Source organism: Pseudophryne corroboree, unplaced genomic scaffold, assembly GCF_028390025.1.
Source record: "Pseudophryne corroboree isolate aPseCor3 unplaced genomic scaffold, aPseCor3.hap2 scaffold_2208, whole genome shotgun sequence".
Classification (NCBI taxonomy): Eukaryota; Metazoa; Chordata; class Amphibia; order Anura; family Myobatrachidae; genus Pseudophryne; species Pseudophryne corroboree.
The window spans coordinates 40891-65416 of NW_026968855.1; the positions used below are offsets into that span (position 1 = coordinate 40891).

General features: G+C 47.3%; 12 non-coding genes and 3 pseudogenes across 12 annotated transcripts; 2 read left to right on the plus strand and 13 right to left on the minus strand.

Moving 5' to 3' along the window:
• The first annotated feature begins 12570 nt into the window (after nucleotides 1-12570).
• On the plus strand, nucleotides 12571-12734 carry LOC135007667 (U1 spliceosomal RNA). The gene has a single exon (XR_010207594.1). It is a non-coding gene; the product is annotated as a U1 spliceosomal RNA (small nuclear RNA).
• Nucleotides 12735-12886: 152 nt separating this feature from the next.
• LOC135007659 (U1 spliceosomal RNA) lies at nucleotides 12887-13049 on the plus strand. Its single transcript, XR_010207589.1, has one exon. It is a non-coding gene; the product is annotated as a U1 spliceosomal RNA (small nuclear RNA).
• Nucleotides 13050-15074: 2025 nt separating this feature from the next.
• On the minus strand, nucleotides 15075-15238 carry LOC135007657 (U1 spliceosomal RNA). Its single transcript, XR_010207587.1, has one exon. It is a non-coding gene; the product is annotated as a U1 spliceosomal RNA (small nuclear RNA).
• A 672-nt stretch (nucleotides 15239-15910) lies between these two features.
• Nucleotides 15911-16071, minus strand: LOC135007661 (U1 spliceosomal RNA). The gene has a single exon (XR_010207591.1). It is a non-coding gene; the product is annotated as a U1 spliceosomal RNA (small nuclear RNA).
• Nucleotides 16072-16223: 152 nt separating this feature from the next.
• On the minus strand, nucleotides 16224-16387 carry LOC135007669 (U1 spliceosomal RNA). The gene has a single exon (XR_010207596.1). It is a non-coding gene; the product is annotated as a U1 spliceosomal RNA (small nuclear RNA).
• A 675-nt stretch (nucleotides 16388-17062) lies between these two features.
• Nucleotides 17063-17223, minus strand: LOC135007662 (U1 spliceosomal RNA). The gene has a single exon (XR_010207592.1). It is a non-coding gene; the product is annotated as a U1 spliceosomal RNA (small nuclear RNA).
• A 152-nt stretch (nucleotides 17224-17375) lies between these two features.
• Nucleotides 17376-17539, minus strand: LOC135007670 (U1 spliceosomal RNA). The gene has a single exon (XR_010207597.1). It is a non-coding gene; the product is annotated as a U1 spliceosomal RNA (small nuclear RNA).
• Nucleotides 17540-18234: 695 nt separating this feature from the next.
• Nucleotides 18235-18376, minus strand: LOC135007666 (U1 spliceosomal RNA; annotated as a pseudogene).
• A 145-nt stretch (nucleotides 18377-18521) lies between these two features.
• Nucleotides 18522-18676, minus strand: LOC135007664 (U1 spliceosomal RNA; annotated as a pseudogene).
• A 699-nt stretch (nucleotides 18677-19375) lies between these two features.
• Nucleotides 19376-19509, minus strand: LOC135007665 (U1 spliceosomal RNA; annotated as a pseudogene).
• Nucleotides 19510-19661: 152 nt separating this feature from the next.
• LOC135007668 (U1 spliceosomal RNA) lies at nucleotides 19662-19825 on the minus strand. Its single transcript, XR_010207595.1, has one exon. It is a non-coding gene; the product is annotated as a U1 spliceosomal RNA (small nuclear RNA).
• A 671-nt stretch (nucleotides 19826-20496) lies between these two features.
• On the minus strand, nucleotides 20497-20659 carry LOC135007663 (U1 spliceosomal RNA). The gene has a single exon (XR_010207593.1). It is a non-coding gene; the product is annotated as a U1 spliceosomal RNA (small nuclear RNA).
• A 152-nt stretch (nucleotides 20660-20811) lies between these two features.
• LOC135007658 (U1 spliceosomal RNA) lies at nucleotides 20812-20975 on the minus strand. Its single transcript, XR_010207588.1, has one exon. It is a non-coding gene; the product is annotated as a U1 spliceosomal RNA (small nuclear RNA).
• A 683-nt stretch (nucleotides 20976-21658) lies between these two features.
• LOC135007660 (U1 spliceosomal RNA) lies at nucleotides 21659-21821 on the minus strand. The gene has a single exon (XR_010207590.1). It is a non-coding gene; the product is annotated as a U1 spliceosomal RNA (small nuclear RNA).
• A 152-nt stretch (nucleotides 21822-21973) lies between these two features.
• On the minus strand, nucleotides 21974-22137 carry LOC135007656 (U1 spliceosomal RNA). Its single transcript, XR_010207586.1, has one exon. It is a non-coding gene; the product is annotated as a U1 spliceosomal RNA (small nuclear RNA).
• Nucleotides 22138-24526: the final 2389 nt, after the last annotated feature.

Sequence of the window (24526 nt, forward strand, 5' to 3'; positions counted from 1 at the left end):
TGAGGTGCAAATATGGCAGTGTGCATCGTGATATTTTTCTGACTTTGACAACCTATTTACCTACTTAACACTATGTCAAGGTTTTCTTATACTCCCCACATCACTCAGTGTCTACCTAATAATGTATCTTTAGCCTTCCCCCCTAGTCTCCTCCACCTCCTCCTCTCTCCCCTCCTCTGTCTCCCCTCCATCCCTCTGTTTCCTTCCCCCACCTTTCCTGTTACCCCACTTTCATTCACCTCTGCCCCATGGTCCTGCTACCCCACAACTCAGCCCTGCTCCCTCTCTCCCTTCCCTGTCACCTCCCCACACCCCCATCCACATCACACTGACCTCCCTCCCTGCCCACCTCCTGCAGTTTCCCCTCCTAGCTCAGGCACCCGTACCATCACTACTCTCTCATCATCCCTGCCCTCAAAGTTAATCCCACCTCATCGCTACAGCAACCCTGAAAATCTAATTCACATCTCTCCCACAAACTCATACCCCCTATCCTGTGCCCTCTGGAATGCCAGATCTGTTTATAACAAACTGGTCCCCACTCATGACCTTTTCATTTCCAACTCCCTACACCTACTAGCCATTACTGAAACTTGGATTACGCCCTCTGACACTACTTCTGCTGCTGCTCTCTCTGCTGGAGGCCTTACATTCACACACACACCCCGACCTGGGGGTCGCCATGGGGGTGGTGTTGGGGTCCTTTTACCTTCTAGTTACTCCTACCAACTCATACCACCAGAACCATCCCTTATATTCTCTACATTTGAGGTCCACGCCATATGCCTCTTCCAACCAGTCCATCTTAGAGTAGCTGTCATTTACCGCCCCCCTGGCACTGCTTCCAAATTCATCGACAACTTTGCTTCCTTGCTTCCTCACTTCCTCTCTTCTGACATTCCCACCATTATCCTAGGCGATTTCAACATCCCTATTGACATCCCCACACAATCCCCTGCCTCTAAACTCCTTAACCTCACCTCTTCACTTGGTCTCTCCCAGTGGACCTCCTCACCCTCCCATGTGAATGGGAGCTCACTGGATCTGGTCTTCACTCACCGCTGTGATATTTCTGATTTTTCCAACTCCCCATTTCCCCTCTCTGACCACCACCTGCTCTCCTTCAACCTATCTCTCTCGACTTCCCCATCTCAACCTCCTAAGGCTACCATCACTAAGCGTAACATTGAAGCTATTGACACCACATTCCTTTCCTCCCTGTTTGACTCACTTCTCTCTCCTATTCTCTCTCTCTCTCTCATGCCCTGAACAAGCCACTTCCACATACAATGCTTCCCTTACTTCTGCTCTTGACTCTGTTGCTCCACCAACCACTGTTCACCCTCGCAAATTAACACCTCAACCCTGGCACACCAAATGCACCAGATATCTGCAAAAATGCTCACGTACTGCTGAGCGACACTGGAGGAAATCACGCTCTAAGGCAGACTTCCTCCATTTCAAACTTATGCTCTCATCCTTCAGTGCTGCCCTTTCTCTTGCTAAACAGTCATACTTCAAGAACCTCATCTCCTCCCAGTCTTCCAACCCCCGGCGCCTCTTTGCCACTCTCAACTCACTCCTCTGCCCACCTCCACCTCGTCTCCCTTCCTCACTCTCTGCTCTTGACTTTGCCACTTACTTCACATCCAAAATTGACTCCATACGTCAGGACATCACATCACACCAGACTATCAGTAACCAGCCTTCTCCCATCCCTTACCAACCCTCCCCATCCCTCGCACCAACTCTGTCATCTTTCTCCCATGCATCTGGAGAGGAAGTCATGGCCCTCATTCGTTCCTGTCCCCTCACCACCTCCCCACTTGACCCTATCCCCTCCCGCCTCCTCTGCCACATCTCTTCTTCTGCTTGTTCCCATCTTTCCCACCTTCTCAATCTCTCCCTCTCATCAGGCACTGTCCCCTCTGCCTTCAAGCACGCTCTCATCTCTCCTATTCTTAAAAAAACCTACCCTTGATCCAAACACTCTCTCCAACTACCGACCCATCTCTCTTCTCCCTTTTGCCTCCAAACTCCTTGAGCGTATTGTCTACAACCGCCTTACTTCCTTTCTTTCCTCACACTCACTGCTTGACCCATTCCAGTCTGGCTTCCGTCCTCTCCACTCCACTGAAACTGCCCTTACAAAAGTATGCAATGACCTCCATGCTGCTAAATCTAAGGGACACTACTCTCTACTTATTCTACTTGATCTCTCTGCTGCTTTTGACACTGTGGACCATCCTCTCCTACTGCAAATCCTTCACTCCATTGGTCTGCGTAACACTGCCCTCTCTTGGTTGTCGTCCTACCTTTCTGACCGTTCATTCTCTGTCTCCTCTCATGACTCCACCTCCCCCTCACTTCCACTAACTGTAGGGGTACCCCAAGGTTCTGTCCTTGGTCCTCTTCTCTCTCTATACGTCCTCACTAGGTAAGCTCATTAGTTCTTTTGGTTTCCAATATCATCTCTATGCTGATGACACTCAAATCTATCTTTCCTCTGCAGACCTCTCCCCTACTCTCCTCACTCGTATCTCCAACTGTCTCTCTGCTATCTCTTCCTGGATGTCCCAGCGCTTTCTTAAACTTAACATGTCTAAGACCGAGCTGATCATCTTCCCTCCCTCCCGCATAACCTCACCTCCTACAATCTCATTATCTATTGATGGCACTACTATCTCCTCTACCCCCCAAGTGCGCTGTCTTGGAGTAATCCTTGACTCCTCCCTCTCCTTCAAACCACACATTCAGCACCTCTCACAAACCTGCCGTTTTCATCTAAAAAATATTTCCAGGATCAGACCCTTTCTGACCCAGGATGCTACTAAGACTCTTATCCACTCACTGGTCATCTCCAGAATGGACTACTGTAATCTCCTCCTGACTGGCATTCCTGACAAATACCTCTCTCCACTCCAATCTATCCTCAATGCTGCTGCCCGGCTCATTTTCCTCACCAAATGCACTACGTTAACCTCTCCTCTCTTACTAGTCCTTCACTGGCTCCCCTTCCCTTTCAGAATCCATTTCAAGCTTCTCACACTTGCTTACAAAACCCTCACCCACTCCTCTCCCATCTACATCTCTGATCTTATCTCGCTTTACACTCCCACCCGTCCTCTTCGCTCTGCTAATGCACGCCGACTCTCCTGCCTACGGATTACTTCCTCCCACTCCTACCTCCAAGATTTTTCACGTGCTGCACCACTTCTCTGGAATTCCCTACCTCTCCCCCTCAGACTCTCCACCTCTCTACAAAACTTCAAATGGGCTCTCAAGACCCACTTCTTCACCAAACCCAGCCAAATCTCATCCTAAACCTCTGTTCCACGCTCCCTATGTACCCCATCTGTCTCACCCCTGTCTGTCTACCCCTCCCCTTTAGAATGTAAGCTCTCATGAGCAGGGCCCTCTTCCCTCATGTGCTTACTCTTTTCTTACTTTAATAATCTTCAGCTGCACCAAATCCAGCAGTCTTCTGCCACCTGATACTTATTCCAGTGTCATCTGCTGATGTAGCTATGTTTATTTACCCTGTACTTGTCCTATATTGTCATCAACTGTAAGTTGCTGTTTTCCTGTTTGATTATTTGTTTATGTACTCTGTAATTTGGTGCTGCGGAACCCTTGTGGCGCCATATAAATAAAGGATAATAATAATAAATAATATAATATATAGCAGTACGGTACAGTAGGCCACTGCTCTACCTACCTCTGTGTCGTCAAGTATACTATCCATCCATACCTGTGGTGCATTTTAGAAAAAAAACATATCTCGGCAGAGCAATCTATATATCCATCATTTTTCAGACAGCAACAGTGGGTATTGTAATAGTCACCCAATCCATCACTTTTATAGGGTTACATGCATCCACATGCTACAGCCTGTCTCAATAATTTTACTGTCACGGTGTGTGTGTTTGTGTTTTTATTTGGGTATTTTTTGTTGTTGTAGAACTACAGGTACCAGCGAGCCCGTTATTTCCCCGCCTGCTGGTACTTGAGGTTCTCCAAGTACCAGCAAGTGGGGGAGGCTTGCTGGGCCTTGTAGTTCCACAACAAAAAATCAATATTCTTTTTTTACACATATGGCTATCAGCCCGGCACCCACCACCCAGGGGTGCTGGGGACAGCCTCGGGCTTCACCCCTGGCCCTTGGGTGCCTCGAGGGGAGGAACCTCTTGATTTAAGGGATCCCCACTCCTCCAGGGAACCCCGGCCAGGGGTGACTAGTTGGAGGGGTAATGCCAGGGCCGCAGGGACCTACATAAAAGTGTCCCCTGGCTGTGGCATTATCTCTCTGGCTAGTGGAGCCCGGTGCTGGTTTTAAAAATATGGGGGACCCCTACATATTTTGTCCCACGTATTTTTGGAACCAGGACCCGTCTAAGAGCCCGGTGCTGGTTGTCTAAATACGGGGAACCTCTGTCCAATTTTTCCCCCAGTATTTAAATAACCAGGACCGGCTCAAAGAGGCTGGTTATACTAAGGAGGGGGGACCTCACACATTTTTTTTAACCCATTCAGACCCTTCTCCTTTAAGTTAATGGAAGCCCTGGACAACAAAATTGCATTCATGTCCTCCTCCCTCACCCTTCCCAGTCCCAAACACTCATTTTTTTTCTTTAAAAATTTATAATATATCACAAGAACAATGAGCAGGCAGGCAGCGGGCATTGGCGGCATCGGACTGAGATAGAAATTAGTGGTGGAGGGCTGGGTCAGTTGATTGTGGGAGAGTTTGTAAGCCATTGGCGGTGGCAGTGGGTATCGGCTCAGAGGCAGTAGCGGGCATTGGCTAAGGGTCATCGGCAGGATTCGGCGGACATTATGGCTGTAGTGCCTCACTAGCCACTGACCTCACCGCACGCCACTGTGGGACAGATGTAACATGCAGAGAGAGGTAGATTTTGGGAGAAGGAATGTCCTAGCATAACTGTTAATTGCAGTGTAATACTGTAATTCAACTGTGCAGCATTTGTGGCTAAATGTCAAAGAAGCCAGTATTTACCCTGCATGCAAAACAATAAATGTATTTGCACATACCTCCCAACTAACCCAATTTTTGCAGGACAGTCACTTTTTTTGGGAATGTCCAGCTAACCCAAATAACCCCCCCCCCCCAGTGTCCCATAGTCATGGGGAAGGGAGGGGGGGGGGTGGAAGGCTCCCTGTAGCTTGTTACTCTGCAAATATGCACATTGTGGATAATTCAGACCTGATCGCTAGGGTGTGTTTTTTGCATCCCTGTGATCAGGTGGTTGCCGCCTACAGCGGAAGGGAAAATTTGCTGTGCAGGTGTGTGATCACATGTGCACAAGAGCTGCACAGCTCAGCACTTACTCAGCCATTGAGGTGACGTCACAAATCCTCCCACAAAACGCCGGGTCCCTCCAGTGTTTTTCCGGACACTCCCTAGAAACATTCAGTTGCCACCCACACAAACACCCTCTTCTTGTCAATCTTCTTGTGCACCTACGCATTGTGGCGCATACGCATGTGCAGTGCAGACCTGATTGCCCGCCGGGTGAAAATAAATTGAAGCGATCTGGTCTGAATAAGCCCCAATGTCTATTCACGGGAGACAGAGGGGCTGGGGCATGGTCAGCAGCTCACAGAGCACCTATAATGACAAAAATGGGAGACATGGCTCATGATCGCGATATACCTGCGAAGGTACGCCCTCTATTGATTGACAGGCAGAGGCATTCGCATTTTCTGCGGGGCACCCGGAGAAAATGTAGGCACATGCCCCCATCCTCTTCATAGTTTTTGGGGTTGGAACGAGCAGTGTGAAAACATCAATCGATGGGGGTAATTCCAAGTTGATCGCAGCAGGAATTTTGTTAGCAGTTGGGCAAAACCATGTGCACTGCATTTACGAACAGATGATTTTTTATATAAATTTTAAAATGTTAGTAAATGTGTGTTTTTTTCAACCTGGAAGCCCAACATCGATTAAGATCGATCTTAAATAGACCCCTGGGTTTTAAGGATAACCATGGTTGAGTCCAATAATTAATTCACATTGACCGAAGTTCTAATTAAGTAGTGATGTGCACCGGAAATTTTTCGGGTTTTGGTTTTGGGTTCGGTTCCGCGGCCGTGTTTTGGGTTCGGACGCATTTTGGCAAAACCTCACCGAAATTTTTTTGTCGGATTCGGGTGTGTTTTGGATTCGGGTGTTTTTTTCAAAAAACCCTAAAAAACAGCTTAAATCATAGAATTTGGGGGTCATTTTGATCCCATAGTATTATTAACCTCAATAACCATAATTTCCACTCATTTTCAGTCTTTTTTGAACACCTCACACCTCACAATATTATTTTAATTGGTATTTGGTACCGGGGACACAGTACCTCAATCAAGTCTATAGTTGGCTCTGAAATCAGCATTAAACTGGATCCACACTTAGATTATCTGTCCAATTTTTTTTTCTAGTTGAAACAAAATTATGCTAATATGTGGCAGCAAATGACAATTGACCATTTGCTCCCAAACACTGGAAAACATCCAAAAATGGTCATTTAGATAAATTGGTTAAATCCATTTCATTTAGCTAATTTATCCAAACTACCTTTATTGTATCTTTGTGGGTGAATGATGTGTGGGTCAGTGTTGAGGGTGGTGGAGGAGATGGGTAATAGGCACAGCAGGGTGTGGACAGTCAAATAGTGTGCTTAGAGGTGCAGATAAATAGGGATATCTAATAATTCACCCACTATTCTATAGAATTATTAGATATCCCTATTTATCTGCATTACTCACCTAACACTCAGCATTTATCTACATGCTGATGCTATTCATAGCACTTAGCTTGCAAGTATTTTACACATAAGGAGACACATTAGATGTTCCCTCTCTTTTCATTAAAGACGTCCCCAGCAACCATACTGTACTATACTACAACAGGAATAATTACTGTGGGGGATTATACCATTTGATCTGGAATAAAGGGAAAATATTGTGGAAAGAGTGCTGTAAGTGTATGATATGTAGAACTATTGCCAGGTTCTGACATTTGTCAAGTGAATTACTAATATACATTCAACTAATATTACATAGTGTCCAGTAACTCAGTATCAGACTAATTGATATAGTCAATTTGGATCAATAATAAAGACACAACACAGGTAGCGAACCTTGATATTAATAAATGTATTTCCATTTATTATATATGGTAATTACATTATACAAACTTATTGTACTTTATTTCGTGTTTAGACAATTTTAACGAATTTATTAAAAGTTAATTTTTAAATCATCATTTGTGCGCCAGCAAAAGAGACATTCTTTTCTCTTCTCCTTTCCTGCATAACATTACTTGTCTCTGGTAGCACCCCCGAACGTCCTACAATTAATATTTAATATAACTGATGGACATTTATTGGGGCCTCTTCATACAAATATTTAGAATTTAATAGCTGGTGCAGAACACATCCCCTTCCCCCCATTCCCTGTATATCTGGATTCACCAAGGAAATGCTGATACTGACTCCAAGAAGAAAGGGAGTCTCTTCCCTATGAAGGTGAAGCCTTGTTTGGCGACGGCCTAGTTAATTTGATCTCGGCAGCTCCCGCAGGTAAGTCAACCTTCTTGCACTATGGCCCTCATTCCGAGTTGATCGGTCGCAAGGCGAATTTAGCAGAGTTACACACGCTAAGCCGCCGCCTACTGGGAGTGAATCTTAGCTTCTTAAAATTGCGACCGATGTTTTCGCAATAATGCGATTACTAACTACTTAGCAGTTTCTGAGTAGCTCCAGACTTACTCTGCCTGTGCGATCATTTCAGTGCTTGTCGTTCCTGGTTGACGTCACAAACACACCCAGCGTTCGCCCAGGCACTCCCACCGTTTCTCCGGCCACTCCTGCGTTTTTTCCGGAAACGGTAGCGTTTTCAGCCACACGCCCCTGAAACGCCGTGTTTCCGCCCAGTAACACCCATTTCCTGTCAATCACATTACGATCGCCGGAGCGAAGAAAAAGCCGTGAGTAAAAATACTTTCTTCATAGTAAAGTTACTTGGCGCAGTCGCAGTGCGAACTTTGCGCATGCGTACTAAGCGGATTTTCACTGCGATGCGATGAAAAATACCGAGCGAACAACTCGGAATGAGGGCCTATGTTCCCTCTCAACGGATAAAGACGCATCATTATCTGATGCAGTCATTTCGGCCCAATAGATATGCAAGAAGTTAAGATTCCCCTTTCTTTGCAGGTAGAGGAAGGAGAAGAGGGAAGAGGTCTGTAGCCTCTTCAAGATTGCAGGAGCAGAGATTGTCCTCTGCTTCTGCCAAATCCACTGCATGACGCTAGGGCTTTCTTGCAGGAGCCCGCACCAGTGGGGGCACGTCTAAAACTCTTCAGTCAGTTCTGGATTCATTCGGACCTGGACTCGTGGGTTTTATAAATAGTGTCCCAAGGGTACAAACTGGGGTTTCAAGACGTTCCCCCTCACCGATTGTTCAAATCAGCCTTAGTCAGCAGGGAGAAGGTTTTTATTCAAGCCGCTTCGTGGTCCCGAAGCCGGACGGCTCAGTCAGACCAATCTGAAATCTGAAATCCCTCAATTTCTACCTAAAGAAATTCAATTTCAAGATGGAATCTCTCACGGTAGTGATCTCCAGTCCGGAGGAAGGAGATTTCATGGTTTTGGTAAACTTAAAGGATGCCTACTTACATGTTCCCATTTAGCCACTGCATCAAGCTACCTGAGGTTTGCAATTCAGGATTGTCATTACTAATTTCAGACGTTGCCATTTGGTCTGTCCACGGCTCCGAGGATTTTCACCAGGGTGATGGCGGAAATGATGGTTCTCCTTCGCAAGCAAGGAGTCACAATTATCCCGTACTTGGATGTTCTCCTGATAAAGGCGAGATCCAGGGACCAGTTGGTGCAAAACATTGCACTCTCCCTGACAGTTCTTCAACAACATGGTTGGCTCCTAAACTTGCCAAAATCGCAGTTGGTCCCAATGACGCGGTTGTTGTTTTTGGGAGTGATACTGGACACAGAAGAGGTTTTCCTCCAGTGGAAAGGCTATGGAGATCCAGAGTCTGGTCAAACAAATTCTGAAACCAGCAAGAGTGTTAATCCATCAATGCATTCGGTTGCTGGGGAAAATGGTTTTGGCCTACGAGGCCATTCAGTTTGGCAGGTTCCATGCCAGAGTGTTCCAGTGGGACCTGTTGGACAAGTGGTCCGGATCCCACTTACACATGCACCGGAGGATAATCCTGTCTTCCAAGACCAGAATCTCACTCCATTGGTGGCTGCACAGTTCTCACCTCCTAGAGGGGCGATGGTTCGGGATCCAGGACTGGATCCTAGGGACCACGGATGCAACCCTTTCGAGGTGGGGAGCAGTCACACAGGGGGAAAACGTCCAAGGAAGATGGTCAAGTCAGGAAAGTTGTCTCCACATAAATGTTCTGGAGTTAAGGGCCATTTAATAACAGCAGACACAGTACACACTGGGACGGGTGCCCAGCATCCTCTACGGACTAAGAGAAAAGGATTTACCGGTAGGTATTAAAATTCTAGTTTCTCTAATGTCCTAGAGTATGCTGGGGACTCCGTAAGGACTATGGGGATAGACGGGCTCCGCAGGAGACATGGGCACTTTAAGAAAGACTTTAGTTCTGGGTGTGCACTGGCTCCTCCCTCTATGCCCCTCCTCCATACCTCAGTTTGATACTGTGCCCAGTTGAGACTGGGTGCTTTTCAGGAGCTCTCCTGAGCTTTCTGACAGAAAGTATTTTGTTAGGTTTTTAATTTTCAGGGAGCACTGCTGGCAACAGACTCCCTCATCGAGGGACTGAGGGGAGAGAAGCAGCCCTACTCTCTGAGTTGCAAGGTCCTGCTTCTTAGGCTACTGGACACCATTAGCTCCAGAGGGATTGGTACGCAGGATCTCACCCTCGCCGTCCGTCCCAGAGCCGCGCCGCCGTCCCCCTTGCAGATTCAGAAGATAGAAGCAGGGTGAGTATGAGAAGAAAAGAAGACTTCAGAGGCGGCAGAAGAGTTCATAATCTTCACTGAGGTAACGCACAGCACTGCAGCTGTGCACCATTGCTCCCATACACCTCACATACTCCGGTCACTGTAAGGGTGCAGGGCGCAGGGGGGGCGCCCTGGGCAGCAATATAAACCTCTTTTTGGCAAAAATATAACATATATACAGCTGGGCACTGTATATGTATGAGCCCCTGCCAATTTTACAGTTTAAGCGGGACAGAAGCCCGCTGCCGAGGGGGCGGGGCTTCTCCCTCAGCACTCACCAGCGCCATTTTTTCTCCACAGCACCGCTGAGAGGAAGCTGCCCGGACTCTCCCCTCCTTATACCATGGTAGACAAGAGGGTTAAAAAGAGAGGGGGGGCACATAATTCGGCGCAAATGACATACAGCAGCGCTACTGGACAAACATTAAGTTACTGTGTTATTCCTGGGTTATATAGCGCTGGGGTGTGTGCTGGCATACTCTCTCTCTCTGTCTCTCCAATGGGCCTTGTGGGGAAACTGTCTTCAGAAAAAGCATTCCCTGTGTGTGTGTGGTGTGTCGGTACACGTGTGTCGACATGTCTGAGGAAGAAGGCTATATTAGAGAGGAGCGGGAGCAAATGAATGTGGTGTCTCCGCCGACACCTGATTGGATGGATATGTGGAATGTTTTAAATGCTAGTGTAAACTCATTGCACAAAAGATTAGACAAGGCTGAAGCTTTGGGACAGTCAGGGTCTCAACCCATCCCTGATCCTATGTCGCAGGGACTGTCAGGGTCTCATAAGTGCCCACTATCCCAGATTGTTGACACAGATACCGACACGGATTCTGACTCCAGTGTCGATTACGTTGATGCAAAGTTACAGCCAAAATTGGCAAAATCCATTCGATATAGGATTATGGCAATAAAAGATGTTTTGCACATCACAGAGGAACCCCCTGTCCCTGACAAGAGGGTACATATGTACAAGGGAAAGAAGCCTGAGGTAACCTTTCCCCCCTCACACGAGCTGAACGAGTTATGTGAAAAAGCTTGGGAATCTCCAGATAAAAGACTGCAGATTTCCAAAAGGATTCTTATGGCGTATCCTTTCCCATCAACGGATAGGTTACGATGGGAATCCTCCCCTAGGATGGACAAAGCATTAACACGCACAGCTACAGCTGGAAAATCAAATTTTTTACCTTATGTTCCCTCACAGCATAAGAAAGCTCTGCATTATCAAATGCAGTCCTTTCGGTCACAAAGAAACAAGAAAGTGCGAGGTGCGTCCTTTCTTGCCAGAGGTAGGGGCAGAGGAAAAAAGATGCACAACACAGCTAGCTCCCAGGAACAGAAGTCCTCCCCGGCCTCTACAAAATCTACTGCATGACGCTGGGGCTCCACTGGCGGAGTCCGGCCCATGTGATGTCATGCAGCCGCTCTGACCACGCCTCCTGTTTCTCCGTTGCCGACCCAATATTGAAAACCCTGCCCCCGCACCGCTCCATCTCCGACTTGGAAATGGTGTGTGTAATGTTTATGTATGTTTTTTTGCTTCTTTATGTCAATAAAGACTGCTTTTTCAATCCAATATCTGAAAACAATCAATGTTTATCTTTGATGGCAATAGAAGTGGTATGATATTTGCTGCTTTTGAAAGGCAATATCTGATATGTCCCCTATCTGGGAACCATATATTAAATGGCTTTTCAGAAAAGGGAGATGGGAGAAGAGCTTTCAGTACTTGTAGGACCGATGCTCATTTCCTATTCTAGCCTCCAAAAACAGATTCAGTTGCATTTTCCAGCGTGTTTTGGATGCGCCTTTGCAAATGTCTTACATCGACAAACTTATTTAGTACTATTTTGCAAATAGGGTTACATTGTTGCAACATTGTGTTCCCTAATTGCTTGATTTTTTAAATGCAACAATTGATAAAGACACCTGATAACTGCTCTGTGGAGTCTTATTTTGCGTCTACTTCTTATCTCCACTATTCTGACTTCTCCTGTCTGCTTACTTTGTGCCTTCCAACGCACAATGCGAACTACAGGTATTGCTGCAGGGCCCACACCCTTTTAGTTGCCTTACAGAGCAGCTCTGGAGCTATTACAGTGCCCAGCTGCTGCAAGTAATCAGCTTGAATGCTTCAGGGGCTGGGGCATAGCCAACATGAGCCCCACACCGAAGTAGGGTGGAGGTGTTTAATGCGAACTAGGGGTCATCCAAGCGCCGCAAAAGGCCGCCATGCCCTGAACGCCCCTTTTCTCTTTTCATATTCAGACGAGGGTTGAAGCCAACTTTGACCCACTGCTTGGATGACATCACCATATGCAAATCCATCTGCTGCAGGCCTTCCCCCAGGAATGCTTGCACTAGTTGTTGCATTTTGTTTGTTGTTTGGGGGTGCTTCAATATTAGGTAGCCTTCTGCCCTCCCATGTTCATCTGAAAATATGTGTTCTCCCTGCAGTTGTTGTCCCCAGATGAGAGTTCCCTTGTGCTGCCTCAGTTGAATCTCCTTTACTTGACAGAGATGTGCCTGAGCAGCGGCCCTCCCCAGCCCTATCCCAAATCATACTTATTTTGCATAGGAGATACCATGGTCATGAAGATTGTTCTCCCAGGGTGAGGTTCATTCATTGCATTCTGGGTATGCTGACCCCTGTGATTTCCCCAAATGTGGGAAACTTGACAGCATTATTTGTGGTAGTGGGGGACTGTGTTTGTGCTTTCCTCTGGTCAGCTCTGGTAAAAGTCAGATTTCTTTGTCTCAGATCTTCCTCTAGCCTTGTTCTTCTTTCGAGAGTTTCCTTGTGCTGCCTCAGTTGGATCTCCTTCACTTGACAGGGGGGTGCCCGAGCAACGACCCTCCCCAGCTCTAGCCCAACTCCTACTTACCTGCCAGGTGAGATACTATGATCATGAAGGTGCTTCTCCCAGGGCAAGGCTCACCCATTGCACTCTGGGTGTGCTGCTCCTGCGATTTCCCCAAATGTGGGAAACTTGACTGCATAATTTGTGTTTCCCCTGGTCGGCTCTCGTATAATTCAGATCTCTTTGTCTCAGGTCTCTCTCCAGCCTAGTTTGCTGTCTGTTTCCACTTCTCTTTTCTTGAGCCGCTCCCTTCTATGCCCTTGCGCACTATCCCAGGATAATTATTGTAGCTGGTCTGCGGGTAACAGCTCTCAGATCCACTTCTAGAAAAAATGCAACAATGTAATTTGAGTGACAAACTGCAGAGATGAACGCTTTCTGTGACTGCTGCACAGGGATCACACAAACTCTATTCATAGGGCTGACTTCACTTAGGGGAGATGTTCTCGCCCCGCAAAGAAGTGCGAGTATATACCGCACTTACGGTACCATTGGATTTACAGATATTTTTTTGCAATACACTATGGGGGTCATTCTGAGTTGATTGCTCGCTATTTAAAACGGTGGAGTTAACATATCTCACGTGGAAGGTGGTCATGTTATTAGCCTTGGCTTCGGCTAGGCGAGTGTCGGAATTAGCGGCTTTGTCACATAAAAGCCCATATTTGGTGTTCCATGTGGATAGAGCGGAATTGCGGACCCATCCTCAATTCCTACCAAAAGTGGTCTCATGTTTTCATATGAACCAACCTATTGTGGTGCCTTTGGCTACGCGTGACTTGGAGGATTCCGAGTTACTTGATGTGGTCAGGGCTTTGAAAATTTACGTGGCCAGGACGGCTAGAGTCAGGAAAACTGAAGCGCTGTTTGTCCTGTATGCAACCAACAAGATTGGTGCCCCTGCTTCAAAGCAGGCTATTGCTCGCTGGATTTGTAACACGATTCAGCAAGCGCATTCTATGGCTGGATTGCAGTTACCGAAATCGGTCTAGGCCCATTCCACGAGGAAAGTGGGCTCTTCTTGGGCGGCTGCCCGAGGGGTCTCGGCACTACACCTTTTCAAAATACTATAAGTTTGATACCCTGGCTGAGGAGGAACTCATGTTTGCTCAATCGGTGCTGCAGAGTCATCCGCACTCTCCCGCCCGTTTTGGAGCTTTGGTATAATCCCCATGGTCCTTACGGAGTCCCCAGCATCCTCTAGGACGTTAGAGAAAATAAGATTTTAAACCTACCGGTAAATCTTTTTCTCGTAGTCCGTAGAGGATGCTGGGCGCCCGTCCCAAGTGCGGACTACTTCTGCAATACTTGTATATAGTTATTGCTTCAATAAGGGTTATGTTATAGTTGCATCGGTCCTGCACTGATGCTACAGTATGTTGTTTTTTCGTACTCATAACTGGGTAGTTTATCACAAGTTATACGGTGTGATTGGTGTGGCTGGTATGAATCTTGCCCTGGATTAACAAAATCCTTTCCTCATACTGTCAGTCTCCTCTGGGCACAGTTTCTCTAACTGTGGCATAGAGGCGCATAGAGGGAGGAGCCAGTGCACACCCAGAACTAAAGTCTTTCTTAAAGTGCCCATGTCTCCTGCGGAGCCCGTCTATCCCCATGGTCCTTTCGGAGTCCCCAACACCCTCTACGGACTACGAGAAAAAGATTTACCGGTAGGTTTAAAATCTTATTTTCTACTTTATTCTTTTCTATCCTAGTTTATTACGACCAACTCTCATCCAAGGAGTTTGATATTCTACTACCTGCATGCAATTTAAATTGCTTAAATTGTTTATATGGTTGATTTGTCCTTCACAACCCATAATCTGCAACTTGGATGTACTTGTGTCATTGAAAATCTTATAATAAAAATGTTTACATATTGAAAAAAAAAGTTATAAGACATATGCATTCAATATTTGAAGAAACAAAATAAAATAAAGCTATGTATTGGGTTTCACTAACAAGCACATTGGAAGACTTGACTACTGTTAAAAGACATGCATTACATGGTATAGAGCCAAAAACCACAATGTAGTAAAATAAAAACAAACTTACATGTGCTAGAGCTGGGGAGGGTCGCTGCTCGGGCAGCCCCCTGTCAAGTGAAGGAGATCCAACTGAGGCAGCACAAGTGAACTCTCGAAAGAAGAACAAGGCTAGAGGAAAATCTGAGACAAAGAAATCTGACTTTTACCAGAGCTGTCCAGAGGAAAGCACAAACACAGCCCCCCACTACCACAAATAATGCTGTCGAGTTTCCCACATTTGTGGAAATCACAGGGGTCAGCATACCCAGAATGCAATGAATGAACCTCACCCTGGGAGAACAATCTTCATGACCATGGTATCTCCTATGCAAAATAAGTATGATTTGGGATAGGGCTGGGGAGGGCCGCTGCTCAGGCACATCTCTGTCAAGTAAAGGAGATTCAACTGAGGCAGCACAAGGGAACTCTCATCTGGGGACAACAACTGCAGGGAGAACACATATTTTCAGATGAACATGGGAGGGCAGAAGGCTACCTAATACTGAAGCACCCCCAAACAACAAACAAAATGCAACAACTAGTGCAAGCATTCCTGGGGGAAGGCCTGCAGCAGATGGATTTGCATATGGTGATGTCATCCAAGCAGTGGGTCAAAGTTGGCTTCAACCCTCGTCTGCATATGAAAAGAGAAAAGGGGCGTGCAGGGCATGGCAGCCTTTTGCGGCGCTTGGATGACCCCTAGCTCGCATTAAACACTTCCACCCTCCTTCGGTGTGGGGCTCATGTTGGCTATGCCCCAGCCCCTGAAGCATTCAAGCTGATTTCTTGCAGCAGCCTGGCACTGTAACAGCTCCAGAGCTGCTCTGTAAGGCAAATAAAAGGGTGTGGGACCTGCAGCACTACCTGTAGTTCGCATTGTGCGTTGGAAGGCAAAAAGTAAGCAGACGGGAGAAGTCAGGATAGTGCGCAAGGGCATAGAAGGGAGGGGCTCAAGAAAAGAGAAGTGGAAACAGACAGCAAACTAGGCTGGAGAGAGACCTGAGACAAAGAGATCTGAATTATACGAGAGCCGACCAGGGGAACACAAATTATGCAGTCAAGTTTCCCACATTTGGGGAAATCGCAGGAGCAGCACACCCAGAGTGCAATGGGTGAGCCTTGCCCTGGGAAAAGCACCTTCATGATCATAGTATCTCACCTGGCAGGTAAGTAGGAGTTGGGCTAGAGCTGGGGAGGGTCGCTGCTCGGGCACCCCCTTCTCAAGTGAAGGAGATCCAACTGAGGCAGCACAAGGAAACTCTCGAAAGAAGAACAAGGCTAGAGGAAGATCTGAGACAAAGAAATCTGACTTTTACCAGAGCTGACCAGAGGAAAGCACAAACACAGTCACTCACTACCACAAATAATGCAGTCAAGTTTCCCACATTTGGGGAAATCACAGGGGTCAGCATACCCAGAATGCAATGAATGAACCTCACCCTGGGAGAACAATCTTCATGACCATGGTATCTCCTATGCAAAATAAGTATGATTTGGGATAGGGCTGGGGAGGGCCGCTGCTCAGGCACATCTCTGTCAAGTAAAGGAGATTCAACTGAGGCAGCACAAGGGAACTCTCATCTGGGGACAACAACTGCAGGGAGAACACATATTTTCAGATGAACATGGGAGGGCAGAAGGCTGCCTAATACTGAAGCACCCCCAAACAACAAACCAAATGCAACAACTAGTACAAGCATTCCTGGGGGAAGGTCTGCAGAAGACGGATTTGCATACGGTGATGTCATCCAAGCAGTGGGCCAAAGTTGGCTGGAACCCTCATCTGCATATGAAAAGAGAAAAGGGGTATGCAGGGCATGGCGGCCTTTTGCGGCGCTTGGATGACCCCTAGTTCGCATTAAATACCCCCACCCTCCTTCTGTGTGGGGCTCATGTTGGCCATGCCCCAGCCCCTGAAGCATTCAAGCTGATTTCTTGCAGCAGCTGGGCACTGTAACAGCTCCAGAGCTGCTCTGTAAGGCAAGTAAAAGGGTGTGGGCCCTGCAGCACTACCTGTAGTTTGCATTGTGCATTGTAAGGCACAAAGTAAGCAGACGGGAGGAGAAGTCAGGATAGTGCACACGGGTATAGAAGGGAGGGGCTCAAGAAAAAAGAAGTGGAAAAAGACAGTAAACTAGGCTGGAGAGAGACCTGAGACAAAGAGATCTGAATTATACGAGAGCCGACCAGGGGAACACAAATTATGCAGTCAAGTTTCCCACATTTGGGGAAATCGCAGGAGCAGCACACCCAGAGTGCAATGGGTGAGCCTTGCCCTGGGAAAAGCACCTTCATGATCATAGTATCTCACCTGGCAGGTAAGTAGGAGTTGGGCTAGAGCTGGGGAGGGTCGCTGCTCGGGCACCCCCTTCTCAAGTGAAGGAGATCCAACTGAGGCAGCACAAGGAAACTCTCGAAAGAAGAACAAGGCTAGAGGAAGATCTGAGACAAAGAAATCTGACTTTTACCAGAGCTGACCAGAGGAAAGCACAAACACAGTCACTCACTACCACAAATAATGCAGTCAAGTTTCCCACATTTGGGGAAATCACAGGGGTCAGCATACCCAGAATGCAATGAATGAACCTCACCCTGGGAGAACAATCTTCATGACCATGGTATCTCCTATGCAAAATAAGTATGATTTGGGATAGGGCTGGGGAGGGCCGCTGCTCAGGCACATCTCTGTCAAGTAAAGGAGATTCAACTGAGGCAGCACAAGGGAACTCTCATCTGGGGACAACAACTGCAGGGAGAACACATATTTTCAGATGAACATGGGAGGGCAGAAGGCTGCCTAATACTGAAGCACCCCCAAACAACAAACCAAATGCAACAACTAGTACAAGCATTCCTGGGGGAAGGTCTGCAGAAGACGGATTTGCATACGGTGATGTCATCCAAGCAGTGGGCCAAAGTTGGCTGGAACCCTCATCTGCATATGAAAAGAGAAAAGGGGTATGCAGGGCATGGCGGCCTTTTGCGGCGCTTGGATGACCCCTAGTTCGCATTAAATACCCCCACCCTCCTTCTGTGTGGGGCTCATGTTGGCCATGCCCCAGCCCCTGAAGCATTCAAGCTGATTTCTTGCAGCAGCTGGGCACTGTAACAGCTCCAGAGCTGCTCTGTAAGGCAAGTAAAAGGGTGTGGGCCCTGCAGCACTACCTGTAGTTTGCATTGTGCATTGTAAGGCACAAAGTAAGCAGACGGGAGGAGAAGTCAGGATAGTGCACACGGGTATAGAAGGGAGGGGCTCAAGAAAAAAGAAGTGGAAACAGACAGTAAACTAGGCTGGAGAGAGACCTGAGACAAAGAGATCTGAATTATATGAGAGCCGACCAGGGGAAACACAAATTACGCAGTCAAGTTTCCCACATTTGGGGAAATCACAGGGGCAGCACACCCAGAGTGCAATGGGTGATCCTTGCCCAGGGAGAAGCAACTTCATGATCATAGTATCTCACCTGGCAGGTAAGTAGGAGTTGGGCTAGAGCTGGGGAGGGTCGCTGCTCGGGCACCCCCCTGTCAAGTGAAGGAGATCCAACTGAGGCAGCACAAGGGAACTCTTGAAAGAAGAACAAGGCTAGAGGAAAATCTGAGACAAAGAAATCTGACTTTTACCAGAGCTGACCAGAGGAAAGCACTACCACAAATAATGCAGTCGAGTTTCCCACATTTAGGGAAATCACAGGGGTCAGCATACCCAGAATGCAATGAATAAACCTCACCCTGAGAGAACAATCTTCATGACCATGGTATCGCCTATGCACAATAAGTATGATTTGGGATAGGGCTGGGGAGGGCCACTGCTCAGGCACATCTCTGTCAAGTAAAGGAGATTCAACTGAGGCAGCACAAGGGAACTCTCATCTGGGGACAACAACTGCAGGGAGAACACATATTTTCAGATGAACATGGGAGGGCAGAAGGCTGCTTAATACTGAAGCACCCCCAAACAACAAACCAAATGCAACAACTAGTGCAAGCATTCCTGGGGGAAGGCCTGCAGCAGATGGATTTGCATATGGTGATGTCATCCAAGCAGTGGGTCAAAGTTGGCTTCAACCCTCGTCTGAATATGAAAAGATAAAATTGGCATGCAGGGCATGGCGGCCTTTTGCGGTGCTTGGATGACCCCTAGTTCGCATTAAACACCTCCACCCTCCTTCGGTGTGGGGCTCATGATGGCTATGCCCCAGCCCCTGAAGCATTCAAGCTGATTTCTTGCAGCAGCTGGGCACTGTAACAGCTCCAGAGCTGCTCTGTAAAGCATGTAAAAGGGTGTGGGCCCTGCAGCACTACCTGTAGTTTGCATTGTGCGTTGGAAGGCACAAAGTAAGCAGACAGGAGAGGTCAGAATAGTGCGCAAGGGCATAGAAGGGAGCGGCTCAAGAAAAGAGAAGTGGAAACAGACAGCAAACTAGGCTGGAGAGAGACCTGAGACAAAGAGATCTGAATTATACGAGAGCCGACTAGAGGAAACACAAATTATGCAGTCAAGTTTCCCACATTTGGGGAAATCACAGGGGCAGCACACCCAGAGTGCAATGGGTGAGCCTTGCCCTGGAGAAGCACCTACATGATCATAGTATCTCACCTGGCAGGTAAGTAGGAGTTGGGCTAGAGCTGGGGAGGGTCGCAGCTCGGGCACCCCCCTGTCAAGTGAAGGAGATCCAACTGATGCAGCACAAGGGAACTCTCGAAAGAAGAACAAGGCTAGAGGAAGATCTGAGACAAAGAAATCTGACTTTTACCAGAGCTGACCAGAGGAAAGCACAAACACAGTCCCCCACTACCACAAATAATGCAGTCAAGTTTCCCACATTTGGGGAAATCACAGGGGTCAGCATACCCAGAATGCAATGAATGAACCTCAACCTGGGAGAACAATCTTCATGACCATGGTATCTCCTATGCAAAATAAGTATGATTTGGGATAGAGCTGGGGAGGGCCGCTGCTCAGGCACATCTCTGTCAAGTAAAGGAGATTCAACTGAGGCAGCACAAGGGAACTCTCATCTGGGGACAACAACTGCAGGGAGAACACATATTTTCAGATGAACATGGGAGGGCAGAAGGCTGCCTAATACTGAAGCACCCCCAAACAACAAACCAAATGCAACAACTAGTGCAAGCATTCCTGGGGGAAGGCCTGCAGCAGATGGATTTGCATATGGTGATGTCATCCAAGCAGTGGGTCAAAGTTGGCTTCAACCCTCGTCTGCATATGAAAAGAAAAAAGGGATGTGCAGGGCATGGCGGCCTTTTGCGGCGCTTGGATGACCCCTAATTCACATTAAACACCTCCACCCTCCTTCGGTGTGGGGCTCATGTTGGCTATGCCCCAGCCCCTGAAGCATTCAAGCTGATTTCTTGCAGCAGCTGGGCACTGTAACAGCTCCAGAGCTGCTCTGTAAAGCATGTAAAAGGGCGTGGGCCCTGCAGCACTACCTGTAGTTTGCATTGTGCGTTGGAAGGCACAAAGTAAGCAGACGGGAGAAGTCAGGATAGTGCGCAAGGGCATAGAAGGGAGCGGCTCAAGAAAAGAGAAGTGGAAACAGACAGCAAACTAGGCTGGAGAGAGACCTGAGACAAAGAGATCTGAATTATACGAGAGCCGACCAGGGGAAACACAAATTATGCAGTCAAGTTTCCCACATTTGGGGAAATCGCAAGAGCAGCACACCCAGAGTGCAATGGGTGAGCCTTGCCCTGGGAGAAGCACCTTCATGATCATAGTATCTCACCTGGCAGGTAAGTAGGAGTTGGGCTAGAGCTGGGTAGGGTCGCTGCTCGGGCACTTCCCTGTCAAGTGAAGGAGATCCAACTGAGTCAGCACAAGGGAACTCTCGAAAGAAGAACAAGGCTAGAGGAAGATCTGAGACAAATAAATCTGACTTTTACCAGAGCTGACCAGAGGAAAGCACAAACACAGTCCCCCACTACCACAAATAATGAAGTCGAGTTTCCCACATTTGGGGAAATCACAGGGGTCAGCATACCCAGAATGCAATGAATGAACCTCACCCTGGGATAACAGTCTTCATTACCATGATATCTCCTATGCAAAATAAGTATGATTTGGGATAGGGCTGGGGAGGGCTGGGGAGGGCCGCTGCTCAGGCACATCTCTGTCAAGTTAAGGAGATTCAACTGAGGCAGCACAAGGGAACTCTCATCTGGGGACAACAACTGCAGGGAGAACACATATTTTCAGATGAACATGGGAGGGCAGAAGGCTGCCTAATACTGAAGCACCCCCAAACAACAAACCAAATGCAACAACTAGTACAAGCATTCCTGGGGGAAGGTCTGCAGAAGACGGATTTGCATACAGTGATGTCATCCAAGCAGTGGGCCAAAGTTGGCTGGAACCCTCATCTGCATATGAAAAGAGAAAAGGGGTATGCAGGGAATGGCGGCCTTTTGCGGCGCTTGGATGACCCTTAGTTCGCATTAAACACCCCACCCTCCTTCGGTGTGGGGCTCATGTTGGCAATGCCCCAGCCCCTGAAGCATTCAAGCTGATTTCTTGCAGCAGCTTGGCACTGTAACAGCTCCAGAGCTGCTCTGTAATGCAAGTAAAAGTTTGTGGGCCCTGCAGCACTACCTGTAGTTTGCATTGTGCATTGGAAGGCACAAAGTAAGCAGACAGGAGGAGAAATCAGGATAGTGCACAAGGGTATAGAAGGGAGGGGCTCAAAAAAAAAGAAGTGGAAACAGACTGCAAACTAGGCTGGAGAGAGACCTGAGACAAAGAGATCTGAATTATATGAAAGCCGACCAGTGGAAACACAAATTATGCAGTCAAGTTTCCCACATTTGGGGAAATCACAGGGGCAGCACACCCAGAGTGCAATGGGTGAGCCTTGCCCTGAGAGAAGCACCTTCATGATCATAGTATCTCACCTGGCAGGTAAGTAGGAGTTGGGCTAGAGCTGGGGAGGGTCGCTGCTTGGGCACCCCCCTGTCAAGTGAAGGAGATCCAACTGAATCAGCACAAGGGAACTCTCGAAAGAAGAACAAGGCTAGAGGAAGATCTGAGACAAAGAAATCTGACTTTTACCAGAGCTGACCAGAGGAAAGCACAAACACAGTCCCCCACTACCACAAATAATGCAGTCAAGTTTCCCACATTTGGGGAAATCACAGGGGTCAGCATACCCAGAATGCAATGAATGAACCTCACCCTGGGAGAACAATCTTCATGACCATGGTATCTCCTATGCAAAATAAGTATGATTTGGGATATTGCTGGGGAGGGCCGCTGCTCAGGCACATCTCTGTCAAGTTAAGAAGATTCAACTGAGGCAGCACAAGGGAACTCTCATCTGGGGACAACAACTGCAGGGAGAACACATATTTTCAGAAGAACATGGGAGGGCAGAAGGCTGCCTAATACTGAAGCACCCCCAAACAACAAACCAAATGCAACAACTAGTGCAAGCATTCCTGGGGGAAGGCCTGCAGCAGATGGATTTGCATATGGTGATGTCATCCAAGCAGTGGGTCAAAGTTGGCTTCAACCCTCGTCTGCATATGAAAAGAGAAAAGGGGCGTGCAGGGCATGGCGGCCTTTTGCGGCGCTTGGATGACCCCTAGTTCGCATTAAACACCTCCACCCTCCTTCGGTGTGGGGCTCATGTTGGCTATGCCCCAGCCCCTGAAGCATTCAAGCTGATTTCTTGCAGAAGCTGGGCACTGTAACAGCTCCAGAGCTGCTCTGTATGGCAAGTAAAAGGGTGTGGGCCCTGCAGCACTACCTGTAGTTCGCATTGTGCGTTGGAAGGCACAAAGTAAGCAGATGGGAGAAGTCAGGATAGTGCGCAAGGGCATAGAAGGGAGCGGCTCAAGAAAAGAGAAGTGGAAACAGACAGCAAACTAGGCTGGAGAGCTCTTCTGTCTATATTTTGCAAACCTGCTCTTGTCCTCTCCAGCTGCTCCATGTAGATTTGACGTCTGGAAAGGTGCATAACCCACTGACAAGCAGGCACACTCCTGCATGAGTTTTCTCTCTCACTAGCTGGATGATACACAATCATTTGCATGTGCTCCACCTCTGACACACCACCCACCCAACCACCCAGTGACCAGAGCCACCCACAAGCCAACTGGCTCCGTGATTTAATTTGCACAGTGTAGTCATCCAGGCAGCATGTCCTTCTCAATGGAAGGATCTCTGGTTCCATGGAATCTTCCACATTGGAATGCTGCGGAATAAAAAGGATTTAAATATTCAGCTTGCTAGCATTCAATGTACCTGCGGCTTGGCTTTAGCACATGGGTCTTCATCCTGTGGCCCTCCAGCTGCTGTGAAACTACACATCCCAGCATGCCCTGCCACAGTTTTGCTATTAAGGTATGCTAAAACTGAGGCAGGGCATGCTGGGATGTGTAGTTCCACAGCAGCTGGAGGGTCGCAGGTTGAAGACCCATGTTCTAGCATGCCTGTTCTATGATGCATGTACCGTGATGTCACAATCAGCTTGGAATGGGGTGTCTAGCAGGCATTTGCTGACAGCCACTTGAGGGAGACACACATCAGGAGATGCAGCATATCGGAGGTCTTCGATGCCTTTCCAGCAAATGCACACCACCTGCTGCTGGTCTGGACACAAAACAATGCCCACAATCGAAGTCCCAAAATGCCCAACTACAGGATTCATGTAAGTAGTGAATTTAGGAATGAATTTAGAAGTAGGAAATTAAGTTAGTTCACAAGTACATTCAAATTCAGATCTAAAGTCTAGGTAGGCCTCACGTCCTGGCAGCCCCCAGCACTTAAAAATGCCTTGATTAGAGGTAGAGAATTAAATGTAGATAAAAAGTAGACACAAAATAAGACTCCACAGAGCAGTTATCAGGTGTCTTTATCAATTGTTGCATTTAAAAAATCAAGCAATTAGGGAACACAATGTTGCAACAATGTAACCCTATTTGCAAAATAGTACTAAATAAGTTTGTCGATGTAAGACATTTGCAAAGGCGCATCCAAAACACGCTGGAAAATGCAACTGAATCTGTTTTTGGAGGCTAGAATAGGAAATGTGCATCGGTCCTACAAGTACTGAAAGCTCTTCTACCATCTCCCTTTGTACATTCAAATTCAGATCTAAAGTCTAGGTAGGCCTCACGTCCTGGCAGCCCCCAGCATTTAAAAATGCCTTGATTAGAGGTAGAGAATTAAATGTAGATAAGAAGTAGACACAAAATAAGACTCCACAGAGCAGTTATCAGGTGTCTTTATCAATTGTTGCATTTAAAAAATCAAGCAATTAGGGAACACAATGTTGCAACAATGTAACCCTATTTGCAAAATAGTACTAAATAAGTTTGTCGATGTAAGACATTTGCAAAGGCGCATCCAAAACACGCTGGAAAATGCAACTGAATCTGTTTTTGGAGGCTAGAATAGGAAATGAGCATTGGTCCTACAAGTACTGAAAGCTCTTCTCCCATCTCCCTTTTCTGAAAAGCCATTTAATATATGGTTCCCAGATAGGGGACATATCAGATATTGCCTTTCAAAAGCAGCAAATATCATACCACTTCTATTGCCATCAAAGATAAACATTGATTGTTTTCAGATATTGGATTGAAAAAGCAGTCTTTATTGACATAAAGAAGCA